Genomic DNA, 12,206 nt, shown 5'->3' with positions numbered 1-12,206 from the left:
AGTTTGCTTTGGAAATAAAGACATTACAGAGGAAGCAGAAGAACACACAATCTTGAAAAACATAAGGGGAAGAGAAACTGTACACAGCAACCAAAAGAAAAGCTTTCCCATCAAAATGAGCTCTGCACAGTCTGTCAGTATCAGTGTGACCAGAAAATCCATTCTGATCAAAATAGCCATGAATTGACCCCTTGGGATTTTCTTCAGGACTTTAGAAACAACCCATGGAATGAGCAATTTTCTTGCATTTGTGTTGTTTTCTGGGACTTGAAATTTATCCATGTATCCTTTCTGAAACTTCTCCTTCCTAGGAATAACATCAAAAGAAAAGTAGATGTAGATGGCCTTCCTCAGCCTGCCCTGGAGCTGACAGCATGACCCAGAGGATGTGCTTACCACCACATAAATAAGCAAAGGGAACAACCCTTCCTCTCTCTCTTCCTCCCTTCCTTCCTCTAATACTCCACCTGTAGTTATATCATTTGAGAACAGCAAAAGAGGCAGGAGAGGAAAGGCTGGAGAAGCGGTTAAAAGAGGCAGAATGGCATTGGGAGAGAAGTTTTGGGATAGGAAGGAGCCCCTTTTTCTGGAATGGCACACTGGCAGGAGATGAGCAGGGACTCACAGCAGGAGAGGCCGGGAGCTGAAGGATCCTGTGCAGATGACACCACAGAATGGAGCTGTGGAGCAGGAAAGGCAGGCAGCCATGGGCAGGTGGCCTCTGGGAGGACATGGCATCTGGCATGGAAGGTGCAGCTCTCCTCAGATGCTTCTGCGTGGAACCATGATTTGAGGCCAGACATCTCTCCCCTTCTGCCCCTGTATCTGCACCAAGAACAGCAGAGCCACCATGGCTGCTGCTTTTCTGTGTTTTCTCTTCTATTCTGCTTATAAACGTTATTTATGGCTGAACAAGGGCAAATTGCACTTCCAGGATAAGGACTTCAGACAGATCAACAGAATCCATTTGCATTTCACTGGTTTTTGGCTTCAGTCCTTGTTTATGCCCTGAGGAAAATGTTGGTAAATTTGGGGAATTGTCTGCTATTGAGTAGACTTTGGGGAAAATGTATGTCATACTAAAAGAGAGTTGTCTGCTTAAAGGAAGGATTGCTTTATTATTATTAATTTTATTTCTCTATAACATTAATTCTGTAATTCATTTATTTTCTGAAGTAATAATGCCATGTTGGTCATTTGCCACAGTAATAGAGGGTGATGTCATGAAAGTTACAGATTTTTGATGCTTTCCTGCAGGAAGCTGGCTTGTTAGAGGTGTTCACAACAAATGATGAAGAAAAAATCTAATGGAAAGAAATCCTCCAATAGCATGGGATTTGGAACACACGGATTTTTTCTATTTTTTTCTGGAAAATTTTTTAGGTGTAACAAACAAGTAGGAAGAGTGGAAGGAGGATGAATATTATCACAGAGAAATGCACAGACAGTACTGTCAGTGGGATGCTTTTGCACAGAGCCCAAATAGCTATTAAATATTTCCAGTAAATTTCCTCTTTAAATGATTACTCATTTTCTGAGACATTCATCTCTGAAATGAGTGATTTGAAGACAGATATAAAATAAAGAATTACACATGGCAAAAGGCAAAAGCTCTAAAAAGTTAGGCCAAGTAGAGACCCATTATTATTTTGTACTTTGTTGTACATTGCTTTTGCAATTGAACAAGCAATATTCAAAATATTTTATAGAATACAGCACAAAAAAGATCATGGAATTGGAAATGGAATAAAAAGATAAATGCATAACTTTATATAATGTAAATATTTTATAGAAAAAAATATTATTGGTAGCTACCTTGAATTTATACATAAAAACTCATTGTTTATTCACAGTTCACACTCACTTAGGTACCACATACATATGGCCCAAAATATTTTTCTATAGTCAGGATTATCTTGTGGGCCCAATAATAAAAGTATTTTGAGTTTGATAGATAAATTATTAAGACTTGGTCATCACAAACCCTAGACCATCTTCATCAGCCATACCATGTAAGAATTTGACAACAGACATTGCACACACTTTTGTACTGAAAGTCAGAATCCTCACTGAAGTTAGCATTACAATGATTATTTGCATGAAGAATTTTATTAACTACAGCTACATCTCTTTTTTTCTCATCTCTTCGTACTGATAAATCTGTTGGTAGGCTGCTGTAGAGCCATAGCTACAGCAGTCTACAAACCTTGTCTCAGAATGTTGTTAATGTTGGACTTAGAGGGATTTTTCCCAGATTCCTAAGGAATGTTGAATTATTCCAATCCTGCTTTGATCACCTTCTAGGAGTTGTTATTTGTTTTGTTTCTTCTCAAAAATAACTTAATGGTCAGCAAAGTAATTAAAGTATCAAGCACATAATGTTGTTTTATATATATAACTGCCTTAAGGTTTAGAGTGGAAAAAAGACTGATGAAAGAAGACATGAGCCACCAGCTATGTGCCAAAGCAAGCATTTCTATTTAAAGAGTACCACTACAGCTCTGTCTCTGCTGACAGCATACACCATACGCACAGTGCCTGATAAGAAAATATCAAGCACCAGAGGACTTCAGATGGGATTAACACACATTATGGTCCAACCTAATCATTATGATAATCTCAACCGATCCCTGGAACTACAGGTCATGTAATAAAAACCAAGCAAACAAGCAAATAAACAAAAAAAGCCTGTTCTACTCCAAGGTTTTGAGGACAAGGAATTAAGACAAAAAGTTTTAAACTGCCCTCCCCTTGGCATTCTGGTATGGGGATGCTGTATTTAAACATTGTCTCTACCAGCATAGTAGGATAGAAATAGCTCATTAGTTCCTGATTATGTGGCTTTAAAGTAAGATTTTCCAAAGTCTTTCAAATGTAGACACTTAGATCGCTTTGAATATGAAGGAGATATGTAGGCTTTAGGCTCTTCAAAGCTGTTCTCTGAGAAAAATAAGGGATTTTGAAATTTCTCTGGGTCTTTTAAGGTCTTTTATTTTTTAATTTAATAAAAGTTTTGGATATTGCTTCAATATTCAAGTCAAGATATTATTTAAATTAGCCTTATCTTAAACATATATAATTAACTTAAGGGCTTGAATATTAAATGCCTCATGTGCATGTATGTGCAATACCTTATGATTTTCAAGCATGGCTATGAATGTCTTTTCCTGAGAGAAACACATTATCTATCCTATTATCTTTTTTCCATTACCTTCCTGTAACATGTGAACTGTTTGGGGAATGAGGTGAGACTTCATGCAAAGCTGAATGTTACAGAAGGGAAAAGTCAGTATTATCAGATGATATTATTGATGATATTCGCTATAAACCTTATGATAAAAAAAAATCAATACTAATAATAAATTTTATCAGAATACATTTTATCTTCTGCTCCAAACAGAGCACAGACCTAATAGATTGGCTTATGTGTACCTCCTGATGCAGGATTGATTTTATTTGGCTTTTTTTGTTTGTTTCTGGACCCTGGGTCCATGAGCCTGGCTATTTCCAGACTGGTACATATTGGATGGCCACAAAACAACCTCTAGTGTCTGATTTTTCCTTCAAAAGATTTGTGTTGTAATGCCAATGAAACTTGACTGTTTTCTTTGGAAAATATAATGACATGAAAGCCTAGGGTAGATCTATAACTGCAGTACATTAGACCTTCCCACGGCAGATCATCACGTCTTACTTACACAAAAGAGAAGTTTCTCCTACAGGAGTTCCTACTGGTTTTATGTTTCAACATACCAGTCTGAACAAGCAGTTAATATCCTGCCTTTCTACAAAGACAATTTAGGATTACCAACAGCCTTTACTTCTTCCGGTTGTTTTGCCCTCCCTGTAATTTCTAAATATTGGTTTGAATACTGCCATAAGTAAGGCAAAAAGCATTTTTGTTGCATGGAGCAACAAAAAATGGAGTTGTGGGACTGTGATAAAAAGGATGAGGGGGTTCATCTGGGAAGGCTCAGGGAAGACTGAAATGGCTGTGACAATAGTAACATTGAAGGACTGGGGAAAGGAGTTGGAGTGAACAGAAGGATCCTGGGTATATTGTTGAGGACAGATATATCCAGGCTGAGGGGAAGCCGGGCACTGAAGAGGCTGAGCAGGAAGGACAGAGGAAGAAGGACGTGTCCTCTCCCCCCTGTCCCCTTTGCAACAAGGATACATGCCTGCAGGAGATGAAGCATGCATTGACTTCAGCCACAGTCCCTCCACTCACCTGCACTACTTGTGCCAGGACCATGTCAGCTGTGAGCAATGGATGTGTTCGTTATATTAATTTGGCAGGCTGAACACAGAGTGCAATCCAGAACCAGCTGCTGCCTCCAAAAGTGGAAGCAGTAATGAGAGCTGTTTGTTGGAAGCACCATGGATCCTTCCTCAGAGCCCTGTGCTGGAAAAGTGATGTAATTTATTCTCCCCTTTCCAACACAAATGCATCTGGACTATCAACTCCAGATTTGCTTTATTTCCATTTTCTTTGTTTCTGTTTAATTAAGCTTCCTTGTACCTAAGAGGATAGTAAAAAAAGCAACAACAACAACAACAACAAAAACAACAACCATAACTATGAAACAAAACAAACCTAAATGGCTTCTCAAGCAAAGAATTAAATGTCAGCACATTTACCCAGAAATTAAAGTCAAAGACAAACATCTCCTTAAAATTTGCAGTGTTGAAGTTTTCATCTAAACTATCTGTCATTGCATAAGTAGATTCAGATCACACACACACATACAAGAAAAAAAAAATCAACATTTTCTATATGGTCTTGTATGATGCTTGTTTGTTTCTTAAACAGGTTAACAAACTGCCTTCTCAAATCTATAAAATATGTAAATGAGAAGAAAGAGTAGAACTTGGATTGCTGCCCTTGAACCCAATCCAGCCCGAACTTCATAATTCAGCCCAACACAGATTTTAGCTTTCTTGATTTTTTGAGACATTTGAGTAAGGACTCTATTATTATTATCATGCTGATGATGGCTCCTAAACTCCTTAAATGTCAAACCATGTTTAGCAGTATGAGACTACTTTTCCTACTAATAAAAGAAAACCAAAGATGCCCCTATCCTGTGGCTAAAGCATGTTCCTCACAGGGATGGTCCTTTCTCCCTGGATCTGCCACAGAAGGGATGCTCCCCTGAAAACACAGGCACCACTGCTTTCCTTCGAGGCAGCCATGCTCCTGAAAGAGTTTTCAGCTCTTGGACGACACTGTTCTCCTGTTCCAGTTCTTCCTCAACAGCTGTTCCAGTGTCTCTTTCTTCTCTACCTTTCTGATTACTTTTTTCTGGTTTTCCTCCAGTAGTTTACTACTTGATAAACCTTTTTTCCTCTAATTAAAGACCTCTGTAGATGAAATACTTTGTGTGAAAATGAAGCAAGTAAAAAAGATTTTAAGACTATTTGGACTAAAACTAAAAGTATTTTGCTAGTAGAAGAAGGAATACCAAACTCAGCCTCATCCTTTCAGACCTGTGACATGAATCGTACCACTCATATGTCAGCACTGGAGAATTTCACACTGAGATGAAACAGAAATGAATGTGCAATAAAGTATAAGGAATCAACAAATGGTAAACAAACAAACAAAAAAAGATCCCATTTTCAATATGCATGCAGTATGGACTACAATATGTAATTAAGCACTAAGAAATAGCAAAAAATAGCATTGAGAGTATTCCAATAGAATACTAATATATATGGTACCTACCCACAGACTGAGCCATTTATAGCATCAGTGAGTAATAAACGGACTGTATAATGAAATAATTATCCCATTAAAAATTGTCTACTTAGAAAAGGTAGAGACTTCCAAATTACAGACTTATTTTGTGGAGGAATACATCAACTGCTTTTTCTGTAAAAACTAAGGTTTCAGAGTCAGAGAGCCAAGAAAAAAAAAAAGCCACCATCTTACGTGACCGCTCATGAGTCAAGCAGTGGGAGCTAAGATGGAAAAAAAACAAGGCAATATACTGAAACAATCCAAACAGCAGAAATTGCTGCATTTAGCTGGAGTACTAGATAGAGTCCTTTAGACCCAGTGAGAAGGTGCTACAATACTACTCTTCATGAGAGTCTACTTACAGCAGATGCAGAGGTGTCTACAACAGACCAGAAGCAATGCTCCTCACCTGCTTTGACGTCCTGGAAGTGCTTTATGACCATTTCTCTGTGTTATATGGTCTCCTTCTGTGTCAAGGAGGAAGAGGAGACATCTCCTGAGGGTGTTAAATGCCATCCCCAAAGGCCTCAGGAGGTGGTTCTTTCTTTCTATTCACTGCAAAAGTAAACTAGACAATTGCCATCAAGATGGATAAATTTAGGCAAGGATTCACAGAAAGAGAAAATCCAGTTACATAGTAGATGAAAGCTTTCACAATAAAGGTGGCCATGCATTGGAACCAATGTCCAGAAATGCTGTGCAATCTCTACCCTTGAAGATATAAAATTGTTGAAAAAAGCCCTGAGCAACTTGGTGTAGCTTTGAAGTTTGTACTGCTTTGGGTAGAGTGGCTCCACAGGTCTCTTCCAGCCAAAATTATTCTATGATTTCATTAATCCTTTCTGCAGAATGCTTACGTTATTTATGCCCCCAAAGCTTCTCATGCCTTCATGACTTTTTCTCCTTGTGTCATGCTGTGTTTTCCCTGCACACATCCAACTGAGAGAGCTCAGAGTGGTCCAGACATTGAAGGAAGCATGACACAGGTCTAGCTTGCCTCCACATCATACACATTTTTCAACCAAATATTTTCATACCATATTATATCTGTATTGGATTAAAATAAGGGAATTTTATTGAATATTTTCAGCTACAGATACTGTCATATCTATCTAAACAATTGCTAATGGGTATACAATTTTAGAGGGTTTTTAGCAAGTGAAAACATATTAGCTGAATGTTTACTGTACAAAACAGATGTAGCATTCAGAAATGAATAATCCAGTGATGTATTTATGAATGCATTGATTTCAAATATATATATATATATTTGAACATATTTGAATGCTCACTTTGACATAGAAATAGGAAATCCATGGATGCATTTCCATCTGAGCTTTTTTTGACCATACATGATATCTAGAAACCCTTAACAAAACCTCACTTTTATCTGTATAGGCAGTCCTGCACCATTTATATATTATAAATAAATACAAATAAATACAATGAATGTTGAAGAATGAGGCACTGCTGAGAGAATATACTTTTTATATTCTTAATCTTTCATGTTAGTCAGTTTTAATTAGCTCCAATTAAGTTTCTATTATGCAAACAGCTTCAATACATTTATTCAAGGATCCCATGTTTAAAATACTGATAAACAGAGCCCAACAAATATCAGATTAAGAAAAATACAGTTCCAGATTCAGTCTAGCTTGAAATTGCTGTAAACTATATGAGAGCAAACTGTGAATTTAGGTGATGTGTCATGAACACAAAGAGGTTCTGTCCTACAGAGGACTTGTCTACAGGACTACTGAAAGAACCTGTACTAGTATTAATCTGAGTTGATTCAGTACAGGTGGCTATTAAAGGCAATGTGAACCCCCAAACCAGCTGCTACAAATTGTTGCATGATGGTCATCCTCAGCTGTTGTTCTCTCTCCCTCGAGCCATGCCCCAAGTTGTATTGGGTTTGTGTGGTAAAGTTGTGGTAACAGGGGGCTGCAGGGGTGTCCTCTGTGAGAAGAATCCATAAACTGCCCCATGTTAGATAAGGGCCAGCTCCAGATGGCTTCGAAGGGACCTGCTGCTGCCCAGAACCATGCCAAAAAGCGATGTTGTTTGTGCCTCTGGGAGAGCAGATTCCAGAAAGGGAAAACAGCTGTGCAACAGCAGCTGGGAGAGTGAGGGGTGAGAACCAGCCCTGCAGACCCCAAGGCCAGTGCAGCAGGAGGGCAGGAGGTGCTCCAGGCACGCAGCAGCAGTTCCCCTGTGGCCTGTGGAGAGGCCCCTGGTGGAGCAGGCTGTCCCCCTGCAGCCCATGGGTCCCACACGGAGCAGATCTCCACGCTGCAGCCCGTGGAGGAGCCCCCGGTGGAGCAGGTGGATGTGGCCTGGAGGAGGCTGCGGCCCATGGAGAGCCCCCGCAGGAGCAGGCCCCGGGCCGGAGCTGCAGCCCGTGGAGAGGAGCCCACGCAGGAGCAGGGTGTCTGGGGGGAGCTGCCGCCCGTGGGGGACCCGTGCTGGAGCAGTTTGCTCCTGGGGGATGGACCCCGTGGTACGGAGCCATGTGGGAGCAGTTCTTGAAGAGCTGCTGCCTGTGGGCAGCCCCCGCAGGCCCAGTTGGGGAAGGACGGCATCCCGTGGGAGGGACCCCACGGGGAGCAGGGGCAGAGAGGGACCGTGAAGGAGCAGTGGAGAGAAAGCGTTAGGGACTGACCACAGCCCCCATTCCCTGTTCCTCTGTGCTACTCAGGGAGGAGGATATAGAATAGGGTGGATGGGGGAAGGTGTTTTCAGTTTGTTTTCTTTGTTTCTCACTTCTCTACCTTGTTAGTAATAGGTAATAAATTACATTAATTTCCCTACGCTGAGCCTGTTTTGCCCATGATGATACTTGTTGAGTGATCTCCCTGTCCGTATCTCAACCCTTGAGCCCTTTCTGTCGTATTTTCTCCCCCTTTTGAGGAGGGGGAGGGAGAGAGTGGTTGTGGTGGAGCTCAGCTGCCCAGCTGGGTAAAACCTCCACAAAAGCCTCTCCAAGGAGCAGCCCTGTCCTTCTTCTCCCCATGCACCCATAACTGGAGCTTCTCTGTGGTGTTGCTCCATTTGCACCAAGGTGCAAATACTAGTGGACTTTGGAAGTGTTTAAAGGATTCTTATGGCAACTCCATCAGATGAGCCAGTATGTTTAAGGGACATCTTTTTACACCGTTTCCAAGCACAACGCCTAAAACTCAAAGTTTAAAATTAAATAAACTTAATTAATTAAATTAAAAATTGGTTAACCATTAGACTATTATGGTTCAGGTACAGTAGCAAAGATTTTTTTTGGTACATGCTTATGGTTATGGTACATGCTTATGGTTAACTAAAAAATTCTAATAACTGATATTGAGCTTGCAAGATGATTTGATTGTGTTTTCAATCTTTGTAGAATTAAACTCTGTGTTACATATCAAATAGGTTAGGTCAAATTCCTAGAAACAGAAAAAACAGTATTGCAAATACACTTGGATTTCATCAGCTGAAATGTATTATCTCAAATATAAACTGTTTTCTAGGCAGTACACTTAGGATGCTCAGATATTGAATCTGACACAGAAGTTCTCATCAAATCTGATATAGATAATATAATAGATAGGAAATAGCCTGATGAATTGAAATGATTTCACATCACAAGTGTCCAAATTCATTCTAGGAGAATGAACTGAGATTCAGCCTACAGATCCCTTTCTACTATGCTTTTTTTCCAGCACTCTTTTCTGTCACATGGAATGGAGTATCCACCAAATAACAATAATACAAGCACCCCTCTTACATGACAGGTCTGAAATGTATGTCTGGGCTCTCCCTATTTTCTAACACAAAGCTGGATAGATGTCCATCAAGTAATGACCAACGTTTTGGTCATGACAGCCATACTTCTGAGTACAGAAGGCTAGACTGGCTTTGAGTGTCACTGTAAATATCTGCATGGTCTGACCTCAGAAAAATGTGAAGGATAGCCACTTTACATAATAGGATTGTAACAATAATTTGTTGAATCCACACTATCTTTGTTATTCATTACTTCTAAAGGTAAACATTAAATCTGAATAGAATATAGTCCCACTTAATAATGGGGCATTTCAACCCGAGACAGAGATCGTGATACACAGGGAACTAATTTAGAGCTGTCCGGTAATCTGTATTTGCTAAATACTCCCCAGGGCACAGCTGTGCTACTGGCTGCTAAAAAAATAGAACAGTCCCCAAGTTAATGTGCAGCTGTGGTTTGGGAAAAACAAAAACGAAACAAACAAACAACAAAAACAAACAGGGAAACAAGTAAATCCTGTACTTACTTGATCTTTTTGGAAGATATATCTCTTCAAAGTCCTGTAGAAAATCTGAATATCCAGAAAATCTACAGAATTATATAAGCACAAATAAAATAAAGCAATTAGGAATAGTGTCTAAAGTTGCAAACCCCCCGGGTCAAAAGTTTTTTACCATTAGCCAACATTCCCGCTAAGAAAATCAGTAAAGAATAGGCATGTGTTCTGGAGTATGGCATGCTGTCACACCAGAAGGTCTGGCATGTAAAGTAACTCTAGGCCCAAAAGCCCAATACATTTTATTTCCCTTCAGGCAAGCAGAAAGAATCCTAGCCAAAGTTATCAGACACCATGACAATCAAAAAGAACAATCAATCAAGTCAGGCTCTCTAAGATGAAAACTTCATATGGAAGGATGTCACGTTCTTTAGACAGATCCTCTGTTCATCAGAAACGGAGACTTTAATTAATTATAGTATGTGAAAGTTCATGTTGAATTATTGAATAGTTCTGAAAAGAGAGAAAGAGAATGAGAGAGAGAAAGACTATCATAAAAAAAATCATTCTCACTTTTTTAAAACTTCAGAATTTACTTTTTTTTTTTTTAAGGCCTTACACTTTGGAATATATATATTTCCAAAGTAAAATAAAATAGTTTATTTTGGGTCAAGTACAAATAAAACAAAAAAATACTTGTTCTTCCAGCAAAACTAAATGTATATTAGCTATTCACTTTGCTCTAAACTATAGACTAGTACTTTCAAGCAGAAACAAATTGGAAAGCACTGAAATGAAGGAAAACAGGTGCCTTTTGCAAGAGAGAAACCAGCCCAAGGCAAATCAGCAAGGAGATCATGAACATGATGGGGATGAAATGCACAACGTCTAAATATCTTCATGACAGCCCCTGCCAGTAAGGTTCCCACAGAGGCCAGGCTGTTATTGAAAACGTTTTTCTTGGCAGAACAATAAAATAACACCTGATCTCTCCAGGGATGGGGTTGATCCCAGCTGGATCCCCAAAATGCCACTTGCAGTGGCCTGCATCAGCAGTGGCAAATAAGATGCCACACTAAAAAAAGAAAAAAAAAAAGAAAAAAAAGTTGTTTTTTTTTTTTAAATGAAAAGCTACTCATAGACTTTTAGACCCACAGCTTTAAGTTTTGTTTTTAAAGCCCCCTTCCTCAGTTGTTTAGCACTTACCTTATTTACATTCACTTTTCAGAGCTGGAGTGGCCATGTGCTGAGATGCTGGGAGGAGAGACCCTGCAGCACAGGGAGGTAGGAGGTGAAGCTGTGTTAGTCCTGTCCCTCCCCACAACTATTCACATCTCTACAAACAGAACAGTGTAGCTGGTCTTACTTTTCTTCAGTCATTTTCTCTTCTGTTTTCTCATGGACTGGATCAGCATACTTTTCATTCAAAAACAATGACAAAGTTTCAGGTGACTTTTCCATATTTAGGGTCAGAATCCAGATCAATTAATCCATCCAAATGAACTTCAGACTGGCAATGGTTTCACCACAATTAGATCATTATTTTCTGATAAAATCAGGAAGGGCTCTTGCATCATGAAGACCAGCCCTCCTTCAGCCAGGCTGCAGTATTTCACTCCTGTAATAGCCCAAAACAGTTGTATTGAAGGCACATCTTCTTAAAAGCAGCTTCATTTTAACATTTATCATTGTTACTCTAAAAGGCAAAACAAAATAAATCCTGTTTTCCTACAGGGCATAAATGCAAAGTCTCAGAGGTGTTTTTGTGGGTTGAGGTTTATAAATGCAAAGCTGGTTTCTGTCAACCCAACATTTTGCCCCAAACTGTCATTTTGCTGGTGGAAAATCAGTAGGTGGAAAGCAGAGAGGAGGGAAAAAATGCATTAAGAAAGATAAAAACATTTTTCAGATTTTGAAAAGAAGCATGTTTAATTCTGCTTCTGTATTTTATTTTCTACTGTATTTTATTACAAATGGTGATTTTTTATGCACTGTATATTACACAGAATTTTACAACATCATTAACAGTCAATGCACAGCTTTCAATGCACGGCTTTTGAGGCTGATAATGTATTCTGCTGGTCAGCATTGATCATGTGTTAATATACTTTTTTTTGGAAGCAAGTACAAGCAAGCCATAATTATATATTCCTTTACACCAGATACTGTCTCCCCTTGCTCCCCTCTGGCAGTGGCTCCTCATC

The 12,206-nt window shown here is 39.3% G+C and overlaps 1 long non-coding RNA gene across 3 annotated transcripts in view; it reads right to left on the bottom strand.

The window, feature by feature from the left end:
* The window catches only part of LOC125182949 (uncharacterized), a 67,076-nt gene extending 55,451 nt beyond the window's left edge, over positions 1-11,625 (bottom strand). For 2 of the 3 annotated variants that reach the window (XR_010829365.1, XR_010829360.1), the window contains exons 1-3: positions 11,209-11,625; positions 10,033-10,094; positions 6,153-6,311 (exon numbers count right to left, since the gene is read on the bottom strand). This is a non-coding gene — a long non-coding RNA (uncharacterized lncRNA). The remainder of the gene's footprint in view (positions 1-6,152; positions 6,312-10,032; positions 10,095-11,208) is intronic. The other variant, XR_010829369.1, reaches the window with a different exon arrangement.
* Between the last annotated feature and the right edge of the window lie 581 nt (positions 11,626-12,206).

This window comes from Anser cygnoides, chromosome 1, assembly GCF_040182565.1.
Source record: "Anser cygnoides isolate HZ-2024a breed goose chromosome 1, Taihu_goose_T2T_genome, whole genome shotgun sequence".
Taxonomy (NCBI): Eukaryota; Metazoa; Chordata; class Aves; order Anseriformes; family Anatidae; genus Anser; species Anser cygnoides.
This window is presented reverse-complemented; position numbering and strand designations above follow the sequence as displayed.